The following is a 21,892-nucleotide window of genomic DNA, read 5'->3' as shown; positions in this document are numbered from 1 at the left end:
CCCACAATGCCGAGCGGAGCGGGGGCGGGCCGGGGCGGGGACAGCGCCCGGGCGGAGCGGGGCTCAGAGGCGCCGAGCACAGCCCTGCACGGCAGAGCCGCGGCGGAGCGCGGAGCGGCGGCAGCACCGCCGGGCAGCGGGTGGGGCGGCGGCGGCGAGAGTGCCGGTGAGTGCGCCCGTCACTTCGCGGGGCTGTGTGACTAAATAAACCGGCCGGCTCCGGCTTATTTCTTACACCGAGCGGAGCTCCGTGCCGGAGTAGTGGCGGTGCGGAGGAGCTGCTGTCCGTGCCGGGGTCGCCGGCGTTCCCTCAGCGCCTGAGGGAGGTGGGGACGGGCTGCGCCCGCTGTGGCGGGAGAGGAGGCGTTCGGGTTTAGAGCTGCTTCTCCGATGTGGGATAATCGGGGGGAGGCTGCAGACAAGCCCAGAAGCCGCTCAGGTGCTCGCTCGGCTCCTGCGGGCGGCCAGCGGAGGGACGCGCTCTCTCTCCGGCGCCGCGGAGCTGAGGCGCCCTCAGCCCGTGCCCCGGCGGGAGCGCTTCAGCCGGAGTTGTGCTCAGGTGAAGAAAGTGTCGCGATGCCGTGCCCCAGAACCCGCCCGCGGTGTCCCGCGGTTCCCTGCGGCTGTTCCGGCTGTTCCCAGCCCGCAGCTGGGCTTCCAGAGCCCGCCTGTGAAGGGCTTCTCCCGCCTGTGGGAGCCCCGTCCTGGCCGCTCGCTCAGCGCGCCGCAGACCGTGTGTGCGCCCCGAGTGCTGGCCCTTAATAGAACTAAACTTATGCATTATTTGCCGAGGTGATTCTACTCCTAGTAAGCATTGAGGTTTGAAGTTTCGAATTACACTGCAGGAAGAGCTCAGTGATTAAAATTTAATATTAATGTTAAAGCATCGACTCAGTTCTAGGTTCGATTTAGCGTTTCAGATGTGTCGCTGTTAACGCTTACTCTTTTAAAATGCTGATCGCTTTTACCTAGTGTTGAGGCACACGAATTCCCCATCGTGAACATGGCAATGAACAGCTAAAGCATTAAACTTGTCAGGCATTGGCTGTAACTTCTTGCAGTGCTGGAGGTAAGGTGTGAAGAGTCGGGTGCCTGTGGGAGCAGAGGGACGATGTGCAGGTGTCCGTGAGTATTACCCATCCACATCTTCTCCTTAGCAAGGGCAAGGGCGCTGAGTGGGGGAAAAAACAGGAAAAAATGCACCTGGATTGTTACACTTTATTACACATGTGAATTTTCTCCTTTCCATGCCACCTTGTTTTGTTATAATCAGATTGATGGATGATCTCTCACATATCAAATGCTCTACGCATCCTGGATTAAAGGACTGCTTAAAACGTGCATAATGTGCATGAATTTTGTGCTCTTAATCACCTTTGAGCTCAGATTCTTCAATTTTCCCCTCATTTTTGATGTGATCTGGTGATTTAGTCTAATGGAAAATTACGCCCTTCTGTGTAGGAGAGAGGTGTTTACCAAAATGTTGTAGCATAGATTGAGCCAAGTGTCCCTTTAATGGTATTTTATCCTTTCAGTGAAATGAGTATGTTTTAAATAAAGCTACAAAGCTGCAGTTGTAGAGCTGCTGAAACTTAAGATCGTTACCTCTTCCATCAATTTTGTGCTGCTTTTCCAGATTCTGTCAGATCTTGGTTGGAGTTTTTGGGGTTGGACCAGACTCACACTTTGTTATTTTACATCCATTGTATTTTTTAGAATTACTCTGGATTGGTTGAGTGTGATGAGGAATAATTGCCAAGGGAAGGGAGGGAGCAAGAATGATTGATTTTTTTTTTTTAAATTTTTTTTTTAAAAATTTTTAAGGTGTGGGTTGTCTACAGAATTACACAGGGCAGCCTGAGATGTAATACAATGTGAAGGCTTTGTGGCAGTGTAAAGTTTCCAGTTAAAGGCAGTCATGAGTTCCAAAATTTGACCTCATGAGACTGTCTATCCTGTTTTTTCACATCCTCTATTTCAATTTGAGTTGGGATTTTTAAATTTGCTTTGAGTTTGTCTCTTCATCTGCCATTGTCAGAGATTTGCTCACATGTAGATGAAAGTTATTCATGAACATGTCAGTCATCTCGTTTCATATTCAGGGGTGAACAGTTCTAGGAACACTATTGTTGTAATAACTCTCTTGAAATTTATTCTGTTGATGTAAATGTTGTATTTATGTGGAGCTTAGTTCAGTTTATAACCTTGTGTATCACAACACGTAGCAATGAAAATGGGTTAGTGCTGGTAGAATTCTTCACAGCAAGATCTGACTACTCCCCGCTCTTTAAAGGCTTTTTCAACTAATGTTTTACTTCTCAAAATTTCAAATTTGTTTTTTTTTGGGCTGATCATAATCAGTGAAGACACATTGTTGGCATGCCTGAATACCTTTTAAAATAATTTCCAGCAATTTGTGTTCTGTGTGGGCAATACATTATTCTGTCTGTGTAAAGCACAAGCTCAATTAATATAGGGTACATCTGTCCTGTACTCAGTTTTCAGGCTGTCATTATCAGAATTAAGCTATGTGTTCAAAATAACGTTAAAAACTGGTGTGTAAGCATGGTTTTCAAAGTTAATGTTTGGTTTTCTCTATTTTATATACACTTGCATATCTCTGATACACTATAATGGACAGATGGTAGCGAAAGATGTCTGTATAGTCAGCTGTAATTAGTGATAAATGTGCCTTTATGCATATATACATACTTTGTATGTATGAAAAAGCAGTAGTTAAATTTGGAAATCCATTTAAAAATTTTGGGTTTAATTTGTGCCTTCCCAGCACGGTCTTGTGAACTGGATGACTAAACATTAGCAGAACTTAGAGGTGAGGGAAATAATATACCATGTATTCCTGCAGGAGGAAAGGAAATTCTTTCTGAGTCTTGAATTATTGAATTGACAGAAGGACACATTTTCTGTAAATGTGAAATTTCTTTGTGAAATAGTCCTGGACATAAAGCTGTAGCCACTTCAAGACAAAAGAATGAATCCCATGGTTCAATAATAGCGGTGAAGTTTTTGATACTTATTTTCCCTCTGTACTTGGCATTTAAAGCAGTATAAAATGACTGGGATGTATGGATGCATCGATCCCATTAAAAATGTGTTTATTTATGGTGTAAATACCTTAGTGCAGTCACTAGAAAGGTTATGTTGGAGAAGGTCTGTAGCTCTAAAGTTATGTGAGGATAGTTCCTTGCCTGCTTGTGGCTTGGTAGCTCTCAGTAGCATCTCGTTTGGTGGCCTTAATGAAGTATCTGTGATAAAGAATTGTTCTTATGTGGTGTGATTAAAATATCAGCTCTAAGGTCGTGTTCTGGTTTGTTTAATACACTTCAAAGCTAATGATTATGAGAACTGCAGACCGTGGCTAATGGGATAAAAGCTGCGTGAGTTATCCATGTCCTTTTTGGGCTTTTAGAGTCATTGCAGAGCAGCTGTAGCTGTGAGATGGGAAAAGAGGAAATTTCTTATTCATACAAGCTAATGAGTTAAATGTGTATATGGCTTTTGGGTTAATGAGATTTGACCTCCTGTGTTGTAAAGGATTTTTGGTTTAGTTCAGTGTTTAAGTGTTAAGATAATTCTTGAGAAATATTTTTGCAGACCTTGAGACTCTTATTTCAGGAAGAATCAATAATGACAAGTAATTTACTGTCTAGAAGAAGAAAGTTAAAACAATGTGGTTGTATTTAGTTTTAACCAACTAGCTTCCAATTTATAGGCTGTCTTTGCCCTAGTTTATGTACTTTGTGTACTTCAGCCCTGAAGTCTTTCATCATTAGAGCTAAAGAAATAATTGCTTAATAATGCTCTCAGTTCCTACTCTGCTGTGAGTCTGACAGTTCCAACCCCGTGATAGCTTGACAGGCCTAATGGACAATCTGCTGCTTCTAGAAAGATCTATTCTGTCTGAATCAAAACTGAAGCTGTGCCACGTGTGCAGGGGGATGTCAGATGTACAAACCAAGCGCTTGTTAGCCAGCAGTGATCTCCCCAGACCCTGGAAGAGCTGCAGTTCCAGTGCTTTTCTCTTTCCCTCTATTTTTGTCATGTATGTTTCTGTGCGCGCAGTAGGTTTGAGGGGAGGGATTTCCTCATCTTGGAGAGAACTCTCGTTTTCTTGTTAACCTTTCTGCACAACACACTGAAAGCTTTGTTTTGCTTTTGTAGTTCTGAGAATTCTCCTCTGATACCACAGAAAGCAAAAGCTTTAATTCCCTTTGCTGTAAGACAAACTGCCGTAGCGCTGCTCACCAGTTGCATTTTGCATCTGGTACTGAGCAGCAATGCCCATCCCAGCCTTGATTCTCCTGTGCAAGTTTGGAGTGAGCTGGAGGACTTGGACATCTACTTTTCACTGTGATTTTTTTAACTGCCCTTGGCATGTCAAGGTAGTGTTAAGAGCGTGGGTACTTTGCCAAAGACAGGCTGTCGGAACTCCTCAGCATCACTCAGCCACTGGAGATTGCCTCCTTCCCTGGCAGAGCAGCAAAGTGCCAGGGTTTGGGGACTGCCTCCATGTCTGAGGTGATGTTTGCTGCCCTAGTTTTCCCCATACATCTCAGTTATATAAGCTGGAGTTGGAAAGAAAGGTCTAAAGATTTAAGACATCATTTTTTAATTGGTACACCAAAACTGCCCTTTTCCAATGCTTTTTTTTCTCCATGTTTAAATTAAAGCAGCTCCTGGAGCATTTAATGACTGTGTACTTCAACAGCAATTGGAGTTCACTGAAGCAACTCATGTTTTCTCTCTCAGATATCTTTTTCTCAAAAGAAGCATTTGCTCCAGTTTCTAAACTATTTAAAGCAATTAATCAAAACCTAAGACGACAGGAACAGCTTCTGTAATATCAGGTCTTTAACTCGAGATGAGGTTGATGCAAAGGGAAAATGCCCAAGTCCCCACAAGTGTGTGTAAAGCCTGTAGGTGAATGATGACCTTTTCATCTGCTAAGAGATATGAGAAGTGGGAGGAAGAAGACAGGGGAACCGAGTTATTTTTACTGTAAATATGTCAGTTTATTGACTTGTTAATTTCAGATTTATTCAAAAAAGCAGGAGGAGGAAACACTAATGTCTGCCAAAAACAAAGTAATTAGTGGGAGTTGAAAGATGTCTAATGACTCTTACAAGTACTGAAGAGGAATAAACTAGTCTCTTATTAAACTGGATATGGACTTTTAAAACACTGTAGTAATTCTATTTTATTTTTAAAATGTGCAATTGCATATGGTAAATAAAACCTCTTTATTCAAGTAACACTGTTTATTCACAGTAACATTACAGGCAGAATGTAGGGTTTTGATTTAAAAAAAATTAAAAAACTGAAGCTGACTCCACATTTCTAAAATAAGGATTCAGATAACACTTGACAAAGCTGATGTTTGAGTTGAAGATGAGAGAAGAGTTTTAGATTAATGCTTAATATGCCTACTACACTTTCTTGGTCTAGAGTGACAAACCAGATCTTGTTTCATGACTGCACGTGCTATGGAGCAGCTTCTTTTTTGCTGTGGCAAAGGACTCTGGTTGTGATTAGTCCAGTCACAGGATTCACCAACACATCTGCTCTCCTGATTCTGTCTATCCAAGGGAGCTATTGGTGGAGATCTGTGGTCTGGGGAAGCTGGGAGGAAGAGGACAGCAGGGTCTGAGAATCTGAAGAGATAACAAGCCAAGGGTTAGGAGGAGCAGCCATCTAGAAGTTGGAAATGAAACCTGGGAGATGCAGAGCTGAACCCTTGAATTCAGCACTGCTCTGGTCTGTGGTTGCTGTGATCTCATTTCCATCCTGCAGTAATGCTGACTTAAGTGTGACAGATAGGGATTATGTGTTGTCCCCAGCTGGAAATAGTGAAAGTCTGGGAGGGCTCTTTTGCCTTTGCCTCTGGTCATTCCTCTGCATCTGAGCTGGGCCTTCCCTCTCAATCCTCTGGCCTGCTTTATCTGCCTCCCTCCATGCCCACGCCTGTCCACAGGGATCTCCCTTTCCATGCTCTGCTTTCCTCTGCTGTGCCCACAGTGCTCTGTGCTTCTGCAGAGTGTGCTCACAAATCTCTGCTTCTTTTAACCTCTAAGACTCCTGTCTTCTGCCACCACTGCAAGGACACAGAATTGTGTTTATGGTGCTTTGTAGCTGTAATTACTCATGTTCTTCCCGGAGTCCTGTGCTGTGCGTGCCTGCCTGCAGCTCCCCACCTCACTGTCACCTGTGTGGCCACTGCAGGCACCAGCTGTGATTGCTCTGAGTTGGCTGCAGCACCTTGGATTAGTCCTCCCCACATCTCTGAGGCACAGGGAATATCCTGGTGTCACCAAACCCCACGGGGATTTCGGAGCTTTTGGAGTCTCCACTTGCTCAGAAGCTACTTGGCATCATCTGTAGCTGACGGTTCCCATCTGCTCTTCCTACCATGCCTCTGTTAAAATACTAAAGAAAGCAGGATATTAGATATATGAGAAGATACCAAGGAAAACAAATATTAGAGAAAAAAAGCAACCAGAAATATTTAATTACAGGGGATGTGGAGCAGCAGGGCATGTAAGATACCTATGACAGTGAGTAAGAATCAAATTGACTGTAAGTAGATCTATTTTGAGGGGATGATATGCATGAAGCAAAAAATGCCATTAGTAGTTTATCATATAGAAATGTGAGGGAGGAAAATGTGCATGCAATATTAAAACACAGTGCATTTGTGGATTTGACATAACACATAGCAGGTCCCCATATATGAAGTGACAGCAAAATACCCTTTGGCTGCAAGGGGACAAGCTTTCACTCAGTCATGATGCAAACAAGTTCTTGAAGTGATGGAAGCATATTTCTCAAGAAGAACACAAGGACATCTCATATATGGAAGGGGAGAAAAGCAGCAGAAATTCAAATCTGCATCTAAGAATTGTTACAAGGAGCTGGGTCTCATAAGGATCTTTGTTACCTTTTGTGAAAGCCCTATGGAGACAGAGGTATGAAAATGTGTTCCCACTATTTGTCATCTCAGCATTGGTAGAGACTAATTAAATTGATTTGCACCATCCTTTCTTAATCCTTATCCATGTAACTATCCTATCCTGGAGTTATTACTTAATTCCTTAGGAATTGTAGGGCTTTGGAAGAATCCCTGGAAATATTGCTGAAGCACTGAGATAGCAAGGACAAAATTAACTTTTTGCTTTCAAAGGTTCTAGGATTTTCCCAGGAGCTCAGAGAAGGTAGCACCAATGGATTGGATAATTTTAAGGGAAGAAGGGGAAAAAAACTTCCTTGTTTTTAGATCTTTTAGTAGTGGACAAGTCACTTAATCTTTACTTAGCCTACGATTTTCCTGTATAAAATGAAAACAGACTCTTCCTACTCATAAAAGCTGTGAATGGCTGTGAAGCATCTGGGGTTAATTTGTTACAGGTAAAGGCCTATTTGATTGTGATTAATACTTCTGACAACCTCAGTCTATATAAGCCATGTAAGCAACTAGCTGGGCGTATCATTCATCAGCCATGGTGATCTTTGCTGGCTCACAGCAGCTTGCTATAGATTTTTAGAGACACTGGATCGTTCCTATTATTTACTTGAAGGATAAATTGCAACATTTATCATGGTATTCCCATTTTGATTTTGTAAATATTTCAATACCATGATTGAAGAACACTTTGAAAGCCAGTAAGTGCAGATCCCAGATATTGTTGGAATTGTAAGGGTGTTTTGCACCATCCTGATCAAAGTAACAAATAGCATCAATGGACTGGCACAACACATAAATGTTATGTATTTTCAAAGAGGTCATTAGAACACAGCATTCATTTGGAAAATATTTGGAATAATAACCTATCATTCACTCATAGAAAATTTCAGTGTTGAGTTGCATTTCAGTCAAGAAAATACTTGATATCCTTTAGAAACAAGAAACTGTGCCTTCACTGAAGCCTTGCAAGGTTGTGCCGGGGCAGGAAGCAGCATATTAAAGTGAAATTTCCATCTTTTTCACGCTTAAGTGGAGCAGATCTGAAGTCAGTTCATTCAACAAAATGGCAATTTGGATCTATTTTACAGAGCTCACTTGAGGCAATGTGCTCTTGCAAGTTCACTTTAAACATGGATTCTGAAACTATGGAAGATTTTTGCGTATTTCAATTACCATTAGTTCTGTTTGCTCACATTTTACCTGGTTGACTAGAGAAATAAAGTTTTCCAGGGTATCTTTTGGCATATACAAAATCTAGTTAATTAAGACATGCTATACTTTCTCCCCAGAGTCAAAGTATAATGTTCAGCTGGCCGACTTGCATGAATAATCCATCACTGTGAATCATTAATTTAGAAGACAAGCTATGGTAATTGATGTCTTTATGCAAGCTATGGAAATGCTTAGGGAAATTGCTTATTTTTTTTCTTGTTAGTTCCTTTTTTTTTTCCCATTTACTTTGGAATATTTCTAGGCCTGAGTAATGTGGATTCTGAAATGGATTCACCTGAGATTAAAGTTCCTGTGGGGATGGGATCTTTTTCTTGGGTTACAGTAAAAGTCTGAATATTTTTCATATGAAAAACTCTTAAAATCATAAGACTTAACCTTATGCTAATCTTGTGTGCATACATTGGATGAACCACTTTAAGTTCTGGAAGTTTCTAGGAAAAGGACCTGGCATGGTGGTCTTTGCAGGCTTGCTTTTGGCTTTAATGTGGTAAAAATGCCTTTAAAAATTCTTAAAAATTCATAATTTGCTAGTGCAAACAGGGATTTCAAGCACTACCGAGTAAGTTGGTATTTAGACCTTTCTGTGTTATCCTGAGTTGCCAGCATGTTTTTGTAGCAAACTAAGCATATAAAAGGCTGCTGATGTGTATATTTTGTTGGAATATATATATATGTATATATATATATTTGAAGGTAATTTACCATATAATTCATAAAGCTCACCTATATATTGCATTATACTGGAACCATTATGTCTCGGTGGCATGAAAATTTACTTATTTTGTTTCCTTTCTGGGAATCTCTTCACTTTCACTCCTAATTGAAATATGAGGGTTTGCTACCACTTTACAATTGTTTTGTCTGTCTTTAGAACAAGGAAGAGGCAGTTGGCTGATATTGAATGGGAGCCAACAGCTTGGTGGCATTTCAAGAGTGGGATATCAATAACCCATATATGACTTAAAGCACATATATATTATGTAATAACGTCATACATGCCAAATATTATGAAGTCTATCCATTGATACTAATGGGATTTGGACTATGACTACATAGTACTATGATGGTTTTTATTCCATAGAGGAAACTTCCTAAATATTTCTTGTGTGTTTTATAGCTGAAATGTAAAGTGGACCATTTCTACAGATAGATTTTAAAATGTAACAATTCTGAAAATGAGCAGGCAGGCTTATTTTGTGTTCTTATTTTTTTTTTTTAATCCTTGAATATTTACTTCCCATTTAGGCATCAAACTAGAGGCTTATTTGATCTCATGTGCTTGGCTGCTCCTGTTGTTTCCAGCTGAGCCCTGATCTGTTGCAGTTTGAGAAATCCAGCCCTGAATTTTGACATTTTACACAGGAGCAAAAAGAGAACATGTTCCAAATAAATTCACATTTGTGCTGAATTCAAATAGGTTTTGCTGTTTGGGTTCAGTTTCATAAGGTAGGAGAGGTGAAATGCTGCTGATAGCTGCAGTTATTGAAAAATGGTAATCACAACTTTCATAAAGTGAGATAAGCCATGTTTATTAATGCTGTCTGTGGACATAGAGTGACTTGGCCCTGGGACATTAAATGCCTAAATGGGTTGTGTAATTAGCTTTTTTCCACTTACGGATCAAGCAGCTAAACACACAACATTTTCTGAGCAGCTCAAATTATTTTTGCGTGTTAGTTTAAGCCAAGGGAAAACAATTCTAATTTTTCAGGTTTTTTAAATAAATCAGAGCTGCACAGTGAACAGAACTGGGGTGCTGAGGAGGTTTCTATGCCAGCCATAAAACTCATAAACCAGGGATGACTTCTACATTCCCATCTCTGACACAGAACAGAGGCTTGAACCATACTGGCCTGCTTTGGCAAAGAATTCCAAAATCATTGAACCAAAACCATGGCATGTAGAGGCTATGGGTAGAGACCTCCTCCGGCAACCTTTTCCAGAGCTTTCTTGTGTTTGCCAGCAAAACTCTATTGTTTAAGTTGAGCCTTATATTTTCTTACTACAGTTTGAAACTCGGTTTGTCCCATCCACTGTGCATACACAATCAGAACAATATTTTAATGCCTTTTTTCTTCTCCCTCCACGATTGGTATTAAAGAGAGGGACTGAAATAAAACATCCCCAAACTAGCCAAGTTTGAGCTTTTAAATTCATATTAATTTCATACTTGGCTACATCAACTGGCATCGTTGTTAGTCCAATTAAAAAGTAAACACCTGCCCTAAAGAATTTGCAGCCAGGCTGTGTCTCACTCAGTCCTGGGGGAATACTCCTGGTTTTTGAAAGGCACTGCTTGAGTGCCTGCCAAATGTAAGCTTTCTTCCCCACAGTAACCACCTTGACCTCTTTGACAGTATCATAAACCAAATAAATACACAGCAAAATCCCCAGTTTGATCAGGACATTGCAGGGGAAGATTTCTAGTCTGGATTTCTGGATAAAGTAATCTCAACAGTTCCTGGAGGGAGTGAATGGGGAGTTGCCACTGTCAAATAGGAGGTAAATATTTCTCTCCCTGAAGCCATTCAGCAAAAAGACCTCTGAAAATTTGAACAACCTGAGGACTTTGAGGTAGTTAAGCTCTAATTTTGTAGTGTCATGGTTTGACTCTTTCTGTATAAGACAGGTTAAATAAGTAGGACCTTTAAAATGAGAAGAAGGAAATGTTTGTTTAATAAGGCCCCAGTAAAGATTTTTTCCCTAACGCAAACTCGCTGAATGGGAGTGAAAAAGTGTCTGAGGTTAGGGATCAGCTGTGACCATTCAGGCTTGTAATTACAGCTGTGATAAGTGTGTTTTCAAGTCTTGCTGTACTAAGAGTTTTCTTAATCCATTATTTTACTAGGCCTTTCATTGCTTCTCCTAGTACATTGTTACAATTCCCGAAAACTTCTGAATCATGGGAAAACAAGTGTTAGGCTATTAATTTCTGGCTCTATAGAGACATAAACTTGAGTCTTGCCTGGGCAAGTGCATGGCCGTGTCTGACATCACTAATATTGTATTTGGGAGCCACAGTAAGCACACAAATATTGCAGCTCTGTGTGGTGGGGACTGGACTGTTTAAAGTCAAGTTTTTTAATGTAGCATTGTGGGGAAAAGTGTAGTGAACTTGTGGTCCATTATTAGTAGCCTTGGTTACTGTGGGCTTTGGGAGCTGGAAAACAGAGGTCTCCTGGCAAAGGCTGGATGTCTTCTGCTCTGGGCTTCCCTATATTTTTATGGAAACAAGCACTGATGTCTCAGCTGGTTGCTCTTTAAGTGCAGAAATTCATGTCTCTGAACGTCCCACAGGTTTGGACACTTGATCCAGTGGAGCTGCTGTCACCTCTACACAGGCACCTTACTGCTTCAAACAACAAATCTCAGTGTTGCTCTTCACTTCCAGGTAGTATGGTTCTGTATATTCTGCCATGACTGAATTTGAACAAAGAAGAAATGAAGCTAAAAGTAATTTTGGGTGGATGATTTCATGCTCTGAAGTGGGCCAGCTGTAATTTTGGTGTCTCATGTGTCCCAATGATAAACTTTGATGAGACAGAGGTGGCTGAGCTGCAGAACCCACAAGGTGCACAGCTGATCTTGGTGTGCTGCCTCAAGGATTGGCAGAGTCTGGGTGCAGTGAGAGATGAGCTGTTGCCCATTTACACCTGGGGGTGTATTTGGATCCTGTGCAATAGCTGTCCTGTGGTGACTAACTAAAAAAATGTGTGTAATTTGGGCGCTGCTTCTCATCCAGCTGCACCAGCTCCAGGAGGTCTGTGTGCCTAATGAGTTTGCTGCTAAGACAGATTGAGTGAAAATTAAAGTATTTTTTCTTCTGTGACTATATTGATGGAACTGTTTGGCACAAACTGGGTCTGAATTCCTTGCTTTGAGGTGCAGCTGTCCACCAAGCCTCTTTGACAGCTTAATTTAGATATAAAAACTGGATAACCCATCTAAAGCTTGAAAAGTGGAATCTTATATATAGGCACAAGAATTCAGGTTAACCTACTTAGTTTTGAAAGCCACTGTAATTAAAAAGATTAACCTAATTTTAAATAAGGGTGTATGTTACCAACCAATGGAAAATACTGGACGCACATGAATCATAGCTTGTCATACAAAAATTGGGAGTAGTGGCACAGTCTTATAGCAGAAGGTCGAATTAATATTAACTTGCCATAAGAAGACAGCTGAGACTTACTGGAAAACAGGCAGTTTGTTTTGGGGAGGGGAAACAACAAGGTTTCAACTGAGGTTGAAACCTTGTTGTTTTCATTCTGGGTGTTAGAAATTATTTGATTCCTTTCTTTAAGGTATTGGAGTTTTCGAATGATAAAAATCTTAAAAGAAAACAAAACCAGATGCAAACCACCCAACCAAAAAAACCCCCAGACATCCTCTGAACAGCACAGCACGAGCGTGTTCCTGGAGCCTCAGGGAGGGTATGTAGATGTGAGCCAGCAGAGCACAGCACGAGTGGTCTGTTCCTCCAGTGCTTTGTGATTGCTCTTGTTCATGGGAATTGCTGCAGCATTTACAGTCAGGTCTAACGTGATGCAAACTCCTCTGTGTGGGAGAATAAGCAAGATTAAGACAAATTCAGCTCCCTCCATGTGGTGTTTAAATGGCTCATCATGGAGTGGGTACTTGGAACAGCGTCAGTTCCCATAAACACAAACCAATGAGGCTTGAACAGTGAGCACAGAAGTGAGCTCCAAGGCCAGATTCCACCTTCCAGGCACAGCTTGAGTTCTGGACTCTGAACTGAGCTTTTGCCCATGGTGAGCCAAGAGTGATGTTTCAATAGCCACAAGGCTCCAAGGCCGGGATAAATTAAACTATCAGAACAAAAAGTGAGTATTTTATTCCCCCCAGTAAAACGAGGCTTGTTTTTTGCCTCTGAAAAAACCTCTTTGGTCGTTGTGTATCTTCTGTTCTGGATAAGATGCTTGAACAGCAAGAGGTAGTTTTTCCTCGCTGCCTCTCTGTTTCTAACTTTCCAGTTTATCCCTTAAAGCTGCTGTTGTTCCAGATATTCTCTCCGAACAATTCAGAAACACATGCAGGGCACCAAGCTTATGTCTTGTTTTCATGCCCTGCCAGCTCTCCCAGTTGGAACAGCATGAGGCTGCTACTGTCCCATTTGTTGGATTTTGTTTGTTTTTTCTTTCCTTGACTTGGTAAATTCATGGATGCTTGTGAAGAAACAAGGTTGTGAATGATGATGTGGAGATAAAAGCATGAGGATTTTAGTGGCGATTCTGTCCACTGTGCCGTACTGGGTGGTTCATTCCTCCTGACTTGTCTGTGTTGGTGTCTGGAGTCTTGTCTGTAAAGGGGCAGATGTCCTGGTTGCTTGCTTTCCAAAGATATTTGCAGAGCTGCTGTCAAGTGCAAGTAATTTAAAACCAGACTTGTGGAGTTGTAGAAGCCATGGAGATAAGAGACAATTGAAAATATTTGAGAATATATGAAAAATACCAGCAAAGTAAATAGCAGTGATGCTGGGGCCTGAGAGGCAAGAATTGGAACTGGCCTTAGGGTAGGAACAAAGAGGAGTTTAATTCTCTCCTCCATGTGAAATTCCCATGCTTCTCACTCCTTTGGGAAGATCAGCGATCAACGTCCTTCAGATCAAAAAGAAATTCTTATGGAATGCCTTATTGGAGGTTTTCCACTTGTTTTCCTTGTTTTTCCACTGTGAAAAATACAGAGTGAAAAAATCCTGCTACTGGCTGAATTTGGCATCGAGATTATTCTGTAGTTTTTAGAAAAAATAGTCTGTACTTTGTAACAGATGTTATTCTGCTATGTTAGAGAAATATTTGGAGAGGCTTAAAGCTAAATTTTCCCCTCAGTTACTGATTTTGCTGAAATGTCCTTGCTCAGTGACTCCATTTTTCTGGTTCAGAACTGAACCCCCCAGGCAACTCTTATTTCTCACCCTTTTGTCTCTGCAGACTTGGTGCTAGACCAGCTTTTGAGACATTTTTCATTCTCATTTGGTGCCTCAGCTGTGGCTCTGCTGGGTGGGCTGGGTGCACTTGCCAGGACAGCTCTCTCGGCTGGTTTTAAACCTGGGCTTTCCTAGGCCCTGCCTGGCTCCTGGCTGTGCCAGGACAGCTCTCTCAGCTGGTTTTAAACCTGGGCTTTCCTAGGCCCTGCCTGGCTCCTGGCTGTGCCAGGACAGCTCTCTCAGCTGGTGGCCGTGTTCTGGGCGCTGATGCCAGCAGCTCTGGGGTGCTCAGCACTGATCTGGTGCTGCTGTCAGCACTGAGGCTGTCAGGACAGGCTCTCTGAGGTGTGCAGCTGCTCCCAGGAGTGATTGGGACTGGCTGGAAGCTCAGCAGTGGCTGCTGCAATCCTGAGTTTTCCATGGAGAAAGGGACCATGCGGCAGAGAAGCGTTGGAGGAACAGTGTCCATGCATTATAAGCAGCCTGGTAATGACGAATTGCTGCTGGTAATTAATCAGGGTATAACATCTACTTTGAATGCTGGGGTTAATTGTTTGTTGTTGTTTTTTTTCTCTAAAGCAATCTCTGTCTTATTACTGTACTGTAAGGAAGTAATTCTGATCTCAGAAGTGTTAACAGAAGTGAATAATAACTCTCCTGGCAAGAGGGACGTTACCTAAATGTAAATGGAGCCCAGTGTTGATTGCAAGGCTGAAGTCAATATTATTTTGTAGGAAAACAAGCTGGTTTGTATGTCATGCTTGCTTTCAGTTCATGCACTGACAGACTCCTATTCTGAAATCCTGATGCATTTTAATTAACTTTCTTCATCATCTTGACATAGCTATACCATAGCCTGATCCCTTTTCTTCTGAAGCCCTTGTGAAGGGAGATGGGCAAGGTATGGAAGAATTAACTTCTATTTTGGTCTTTTGAAATGGTGTTTCGCACCATATACTTTTTCTATTTAGTTATTCTGGGATGATTTAAAGATTGTCATTGTTCATTGTGTTTTGTTAAGGATATTTGAAAACTTTCCTAAGCTGGATCATGGGCTTTTAAAAGACATTCAGCAAAGTATCCTTGAGAGATGCACAATTTCTAAGTACTTCTCATGCAGTTTTTCCTGTTCCTATGACCCTAAGTAGTGAAGGGTTCCTGTTCTGTTTTTTTGTTTCTCCTTAATTAGTTGTGTCCTTTAGTCCTCCTACTTTGGAAGGTTTAAAATTGGCTGTGAGAGCTTGTATAATGTCAGGCAAAGTACACAGACTAATGAGTGACTTTATGTATAAATAGGGAGTTGCAAGAAGAATGCTTGAAACACTGTATTCCAAACTCACTTGCTGTAAATGCTTCCACAGGATATATTATTAATATATTTTGGTGCTGCTGAAACTGTAATATCATCATGCATTACAGCAATATATGTGACATAAGTGACAGCTTTCATCACTTATAAAACTACACTCCAGTACATGCAGGAATCTCGCCTTTAGACTCCAACTGCAGTGATTGCATCTGGCAGTTGCATATGGTGAAACTTAGCTACTGCCCTTTTAATTAAATTATTGTGGGAGCTTGCTACTGGGAGTTTCACTGGGAAATAACAGAAATGGAACTTACTGTAAGTAAGGAAATTTGTGGTATGTGCAAGGCAGGCAAGAAGTTGTTCTTGTGTCTAAAATAACTGATTGCAGTGTTCTATCTCTGCTGCTTCTGATGGAAAGAGACTATTACAGAATTACATCTCACCCTTCCTTTTCCAGATAGCCCTAAGGAAATCTGAGGGAGGAAAAGGAATGCTGCTGTCTCATTTGGGGTATCTTCCCTAGATGGTCGCACCCTGAGTGGAGCACTGCATTGGCCTTTTCACTGAAAAGTCATTGCAGAGGTAGAATGTGTCAGAATTGGTTCTTGAGAGCCTCTGAGACCCAACTCCCCTCCTGTGTCTGGGCATTGTCCCTTCTTCCACAGCAGTCAGGGCAACATCTTCACCAGCAGACCAATGCCCATGGGAGAGACTCATTCAGAGAGCTGTGCAGGGCTGGCAGCCTCAGTGGGACAGGAATGGATGGTAAAAACCACCAAAACTAAACAGTCTGTGCCTAAGATGTTTCTGTGGAACTTGCCAGGTAGAACCCCCCATTTTGGTCTGTCTGTCTACACAGCAGATCCTGTGTAGTATTTCAGTCCCAAGCCTTGAAACTCCCCAGGCAGACTGTGTTGACTTCCTCAGATGAGCCACAGGCACACCCCCAAGTTCTGAACCTTTCAGAATCCCCAAGTTCCATAATGCTTCAAATTTTCTCCTTCACAGAGCTTGTGGGTTTTGCGTTTTCTTATTTATAGCTCTTACTTTGTGGGGCACACTGGAGCTGTCAAAAATAAGGCACTCTGCCAAAGTATTTCTAAAAATTTGTTTCTCCTAGACAGAAGAAACAAACAGAGAAATTGCATCTGACTCTTCCCAACTGCAGGCCTTACAGCAGTAGATTTGGAAACAAGACCACCTTTTTTAATTGTCTAGACATGTATTTAGATGTTCGCTTTAGGCTATTCAAATTTAAGTATTTTGGACATGGCTTCTCAGCATCTCTTTTTATTTTTTAATTGGAGCTGAGGGAATACGCTTGAGGAAGCGCAATTAAGACAACTTTGGGTTGCATAATTGCCTCAGCAGGTTAGTGACTCAGTGCCAAGCTCCATGAAAGTTTAAAAACATTTGGGATTCAATGGAAAAAAATGTCAATATGAAAATTTTCAGTGTACCATTTGCCTTTCAGGTTTTCTCAACGCTCTTGGTGCCATGGGGTCATTTAAAAAAAACAGAAATGAAGAATCCTGAAGGGCATGACTTGGCTGTGTGTTGGAGAGCAGGGTTTTAGTGTGGTCCAGACACTTACTGTGGAATGAGTCTTCCTTGTGTTAGTCACTCTATACTGGAGGCTTAAATTCCTCACTATTTCCTATATCACCATTGTGCTGCTCTCTAATGAAATTAACCTCAAGGATTCCTGCTTCAGAAGGCAATGGCACCATAATTGACAGATGGTGATAAAATCTCTTAACTTATTAATAAGTGTTTGTGCAGATTGAGATATAGATGTCATTGCACTGAGCCAAACTGATTCCAACAAGTTCAGTGGTTCCACATGTGTCTGTAGAGTCTCTGCTTGACAAGGTCAGCTACTCACACAGGCTAAGGGTAAACATTTTTTAGGGATAAACATTTTTTGCAGCGCAGAAAATGTTACGTACATGCCCTAACATGAAGGAGCTGCCTTGCTGGCTAAATGGAGAACATGTCATAGTGCAATCACACAGGGATGTGCCTGCCTGCTGCCCAAGGGACGTAGAGTTTCCCAGGGCTGTCACCACTGCCAGGGACTGTACTACAAATGCCCAAAGTACTTTGGAGATCCTTTCATGTGCTGCTTGCACTGTCCTCGATAGCTGTAGCTTAAAACATTTAATGGGCATTTAGTTCTTTTCCCATTTCCTTGGCTGTGTTCTGGTGGTTCTAAGCAATAGCACCTCCTGAACTGTGTATCAGTTCTGGGAGGATTGGTGTTTGATTTGCCTGCTCTCACCTCCAGCCAGGCGCTGTGTGGCAGCCCCAGGTGTGAGCACTGCTGGCTCTGGGTTCCCCAGCAGGATGTTTGATGCACTGCTATCCCCTACATACCTGCCTGTTTTCCTGGCTGTGGAAAAGAAATTGTTTCTCAGGTGGAGCCAGCTCAGGTTTGAGCTTTATTTCTCAGCCCCTGTGCTGGATGGAAAGAGGGGCTGAGTGCTGGGGAGGAAAAGGGCATGAACACAGTGAGCAGCTGATGGGACGAAGTGTCACATTACTTCTGTGGGGTTTTCCTGTGGTAAAACCACCACATTCTGGAGGTGAGAATGCTTTTGCTCCAGTAGTGCTGGCTGGAGGTGCAATTTTGGCCCAATCTTCGAATAAAAATCTGACAGGTTGTGTTGCTGGACAAAGCAGAAGGGACTGAAAAGGCTGTTCTTGTGTTGTTCAGCAGCGGATCTGGTGGAGTTGTAAAAAGCTTGAGGTTTGTGGTAGCAGCCACGTTCCCCTGTTGTTGTAGGGCCTGAGGCAAGCCTGAACTAGCTGGGAGCAAATCGTGGACATCACTGGGAGCCTTCTCTGCACATCCTTCAGGGTAGCCATGACAACCATTCCTGGTCTGGGGAACAGCTGAGGAGCTCACTGACTGCTCCTGCATCCCCTGTGCTCAGCTGGGGCTCAGGGGGCTCTTTGTGCAGGGGAACTTGGGTTCATTGTCTAAGCTGTGCCCATTTTCTAAACTGTTGTTATTATTTAGGTGGTGCCTCTCTCTGATATTTATTGGTAGATGCGATTGCCAACAAGAATTCTGAGTCAAGGTACCTGCAGCAATCGGTGTATTTACCAACTGGCAAAGCAGCAGTGCCTGAATTTCACCAAACTTACATCTTTCCATGATTGACCTGCCACAGGCATGATGCTGTTCTGCTTGGCTGTGGGGGGAAGGAGAATCCCCCAGTTCCTACCTAGATCCACAGAGGGCTTTTCCTCTGACCCAGCAGGTCTTGTTCCCTGAGCAAATCCGTCTGTTGCTTTACCAAATCCTTCTGCCAGACTTCTGTCTGCTCCTGCAGCTGCTCCTTACAGGAGACAATGTAATCAGAGCTGTAACCACGCTTGTTTTCCTCCCAGGGTTTTTTTTTAACACACTGATCAGGAATCAGCAGTTTTTCTCATTTGTACTTCCCACACCTTTGGTGTTTAGCTTGCAGGTAGCCAAGAGTAATCTTGAAGGCAACTAATCTTAGTTTAGTCTCTGTGTGCTGAGGAACCAAGGCAATGTATCACAGCTTTATTTTGTAGGTTTTTAAAGCCATAAATTAGTTTCTTTATAAAACCCTCTGTAAAGGTGTAAAAGAAAAGGAAATTATAACCCATTTTTTCAACCTGTCTGACAAGTACAAGGTACTAGCATTCAACCCTTAATTGAATTTTTGGCACCTTCCTACGCCAAGTCCAGGTCTTGCTGTTTCAAAATTCGTGGTACCTCGTGTCTGTGAACTCAGTTGGAGCTTGTTGATAGGATATCTCAAAATATCTCGGCTTACAGAGAGCGCCTGCCCCTTCTGCATTTTACTGGAACCGAATAGTTCAGAGTTTGTGGGTGTGAGGGGGCGAATTTGTTCTGCTTCCTCTTAGTCATCCCAGCCTTATGCTGGGGAAAGGCAAGAGCTGGATAAGCAGTCCTGTATTTATCAGATGAATGTTTTTTCTTCAGACACCACAAGAATGGGTGTCCCTCGTGCCCGTGCACAGGAGAATACCTGGGCTGGCCCCGGGGCAGGTGAGCAGCAACACTGAGCTGGTTGTGGCCACTTGGGGAAATGTGCTGGGCTGAATTTTGGGACTTTCCAGCTGTTTTCTGAAATGCTGAATAAAAAAAGTTTCCTGGATATTGAACCAGGTTTGACCTCAATGCCAGTACCTACTGAAGGATGGATATCTGGAGTCTTGTTGGTTTTAGTGTTCCATCGCTGCTTTTTTTCCCCTGAGAGCAGTTGCAAGCCAGAACAAAACTGATACACTCTGACAAACCTCTGTAGCAAGTGAGGAGTTGTGATGCACAACTGTTCTTCAAGGTGGGGCTGTGGCAAGGAGAGTTTATTTGCGCTCATTCCTTGATTGCCTGATAGGAGAGAGGTGTTCATGCAGCAATTGATGAAATTAAACAAAACTCAGAATCTGTCTGACACACCCTCAAAGGAGAAATTCATACCTTGGGCCTTAATTACTGTATGGCTGAGGAGTGAAAGCATTTTTAACAGCTTTTTTATGCTTAGAGTTAGCCAATGAAAGCAAAATGTACACTGTAACATTTGAAACTGATGATTGTTGATTTCTAAACATTGTTCAGTGGGGACGTTGACTCCTTTCCCACTGCTGCAGGATGATTTAACCAGATTGCATTGATGCAAATCAGCAATGACAGACTGTACTGGGGATGTCTGAGGAAGACAGAAAAGACTGAGTAAAATTTTGATGATACTCCCAGGGACTGTTTAAGTTCCTGGATGTGCATTACATAATGTTCAGCTTCAATTCCTTCACTTGGAGTGTGTTTGTGAGTAGGGTGCAGGCAATTTAAAGATGCTCTCAGTGCTGCTGCTGCAGTGACAATCCAGGGTGCCCTGGGCTCTGACTGGGGAGAGATGCTGAGAAGATGCTGCACCAGAATCAGTCTCGGCTCTTGGTCGGATCCAGCCCTCCTGCCTGAGGAAGCACAAACACCAAAGTAATCCAGCCTGAAGGGGAGGCAGGATCAGAGGAGCAGGAGCTGCTCTGGCTGGAATGATAATTAAGAGCTGGATTCCCAGTTGTCAGCAGAGCAGTGTGTGCATGAGCCAGAAGTGTGAGAGGAATTGAACTGAGGAATTTACCATGGATGTTACCATTAGATGGATGAGATGAGACCGTTTTCACACCGGTTGGCAAGGATTGATCAGATGTCTGTGGTGTTTTACAGCCTCCTCCCCACTGACCAGCACCCACAGATCTTTAGTTTGCTTTAAAGCATCTTCCCTTGCACTGGACTCATTCACTTAGTTTTGTATTTTCACTTTAGAGAGCATTGCCAACAAACGAGCTGATAAATTCTCTGCCTGTATCCATGTGTTCATTCCTGCCTCCCTGTCTTCCTTTCCCCTTGGTGTCTGTATGGGGAACTTCACTCTGAACTTCATTAGAAAACCTCTCTACACTAAAATGATGTGGAAGGGCAGGGGAGGAAATCTAAATTGTTTGGTTTTAATTCATTCCTACTGGGAACTTCTATTCTGCACAGTTCAGCCTCTTGTGTTGCCATCGGTGGGATTTGGCTTGTAGTTAAAAACATAATTTTGGTACTTTGTCTTTTTAAGAGCATTTCAGTATAAATTCTATTTGTCTCCATCTATGTACTTAATCTATTTTCTGTCCAGCTAAATAATGAAAAGTAATACAGCTTAATTATTTCACATGAGGAGCTTTTGGTGAGTGGTCACATAGAAATATGATTTTGATTTGTGTATAATGTTGGGGTTCCAGCATTGTCTAATAACAAACATTTTATTAGCTTTCAGACAGTCTGACCTGCATGTTTAACACTTAATTAAGATGTATAAATTTCTCCCCTGCTTCCCCTATGCAATTATTTAAGCCTGTCTGGCAGTAGTACATAGGACAGAGATCAGAGATGGAGTGCTGAACAGCTGCCTCTGCCACTGCAAGGCTGGGGGACTTCCCTTTTTGAAAATTGCAGATTATTTCACATCTGTTTTAACCACATCAGGTCTCCAAGTGAGCTTAAGCCCTTCTTGATCCAGGAGTGGAAAGCTTTAGCTCTCTATATAATTACATCCATACTGAGCTGCACCACTTGTTTGTATAGATTAGGATGGGAGAGCTCCCAAATTTGGGCTCATCCTCAACAAAAGAAAGATGAGCTCCTGCTTATCTGTTTCCTGAGTACTGTTTTTGGTGCCACTATGGACCTGTGTGATGGAGGTTTGTTAAGCTTTTCTTGCCTAGTGCAGCTTTTAGGATAAGAGAATAATACCTGGGCTCAGTCTATCACGGTGCTGTGCTGGCTGAAGTCTTACGTAACACTGGCAGAGGCATGCTCCAGGGCTTTTAAATAAAGAAATCTCCAATGCCCATGATCACAGAGAAATCCAGCTATTTT

At 42.4% G+C, this 21,892-nt stretch overlaps 1 protein-coding gene across 2 annotated transcripts in view; it reads left to right on the top strand.

Annotated features, from left to right (window-relative positions):
• The first annotated feature begins 42 nt into the window (after positions 1 to 42).
• Positions 43 to 21,892, top strand: part of SERPINI1 (serpin family I member 1) — a 44,559-nt gene continuing 22,709 nt past the window's right edge. Inside the window, exons 1-2 of one of the 2 annotated variants that reach the window (XM_014254278.2) lie at positions 57 to 166; positions 11,510 to 11,603. The gene's annotated coding sequence lies outside the window, so the exon portion shown is untranslated. Of the gene's footprint in view, positions 167 to 11,509; positions 11,604 to 21,892 lie in introns of both variants that reach the window. The other variant, XM_088060966.1, reaches the window with a different exon arrangement.

The sequence above is a fragment of the Pseudopodoces humilis genome, chromosome 11 (genome assembly GCF_049639895.1).
Source record: "Pseudopodoces humilis isolate 2021_Gansu_Grassland_sample_001 chromosome 11, ASM4963989v1, whole genome shotgun sequence".
NCBI classification, from domain to species: Eukaryota; Metazoa; Chordata; class Aves; order Passeriformes; family Paridae; genus Pseudopodoces; species Pseudopodoces humilis.
This window is presented reverse-complemented; position numbering and strand designations above follow the sequence as displayed.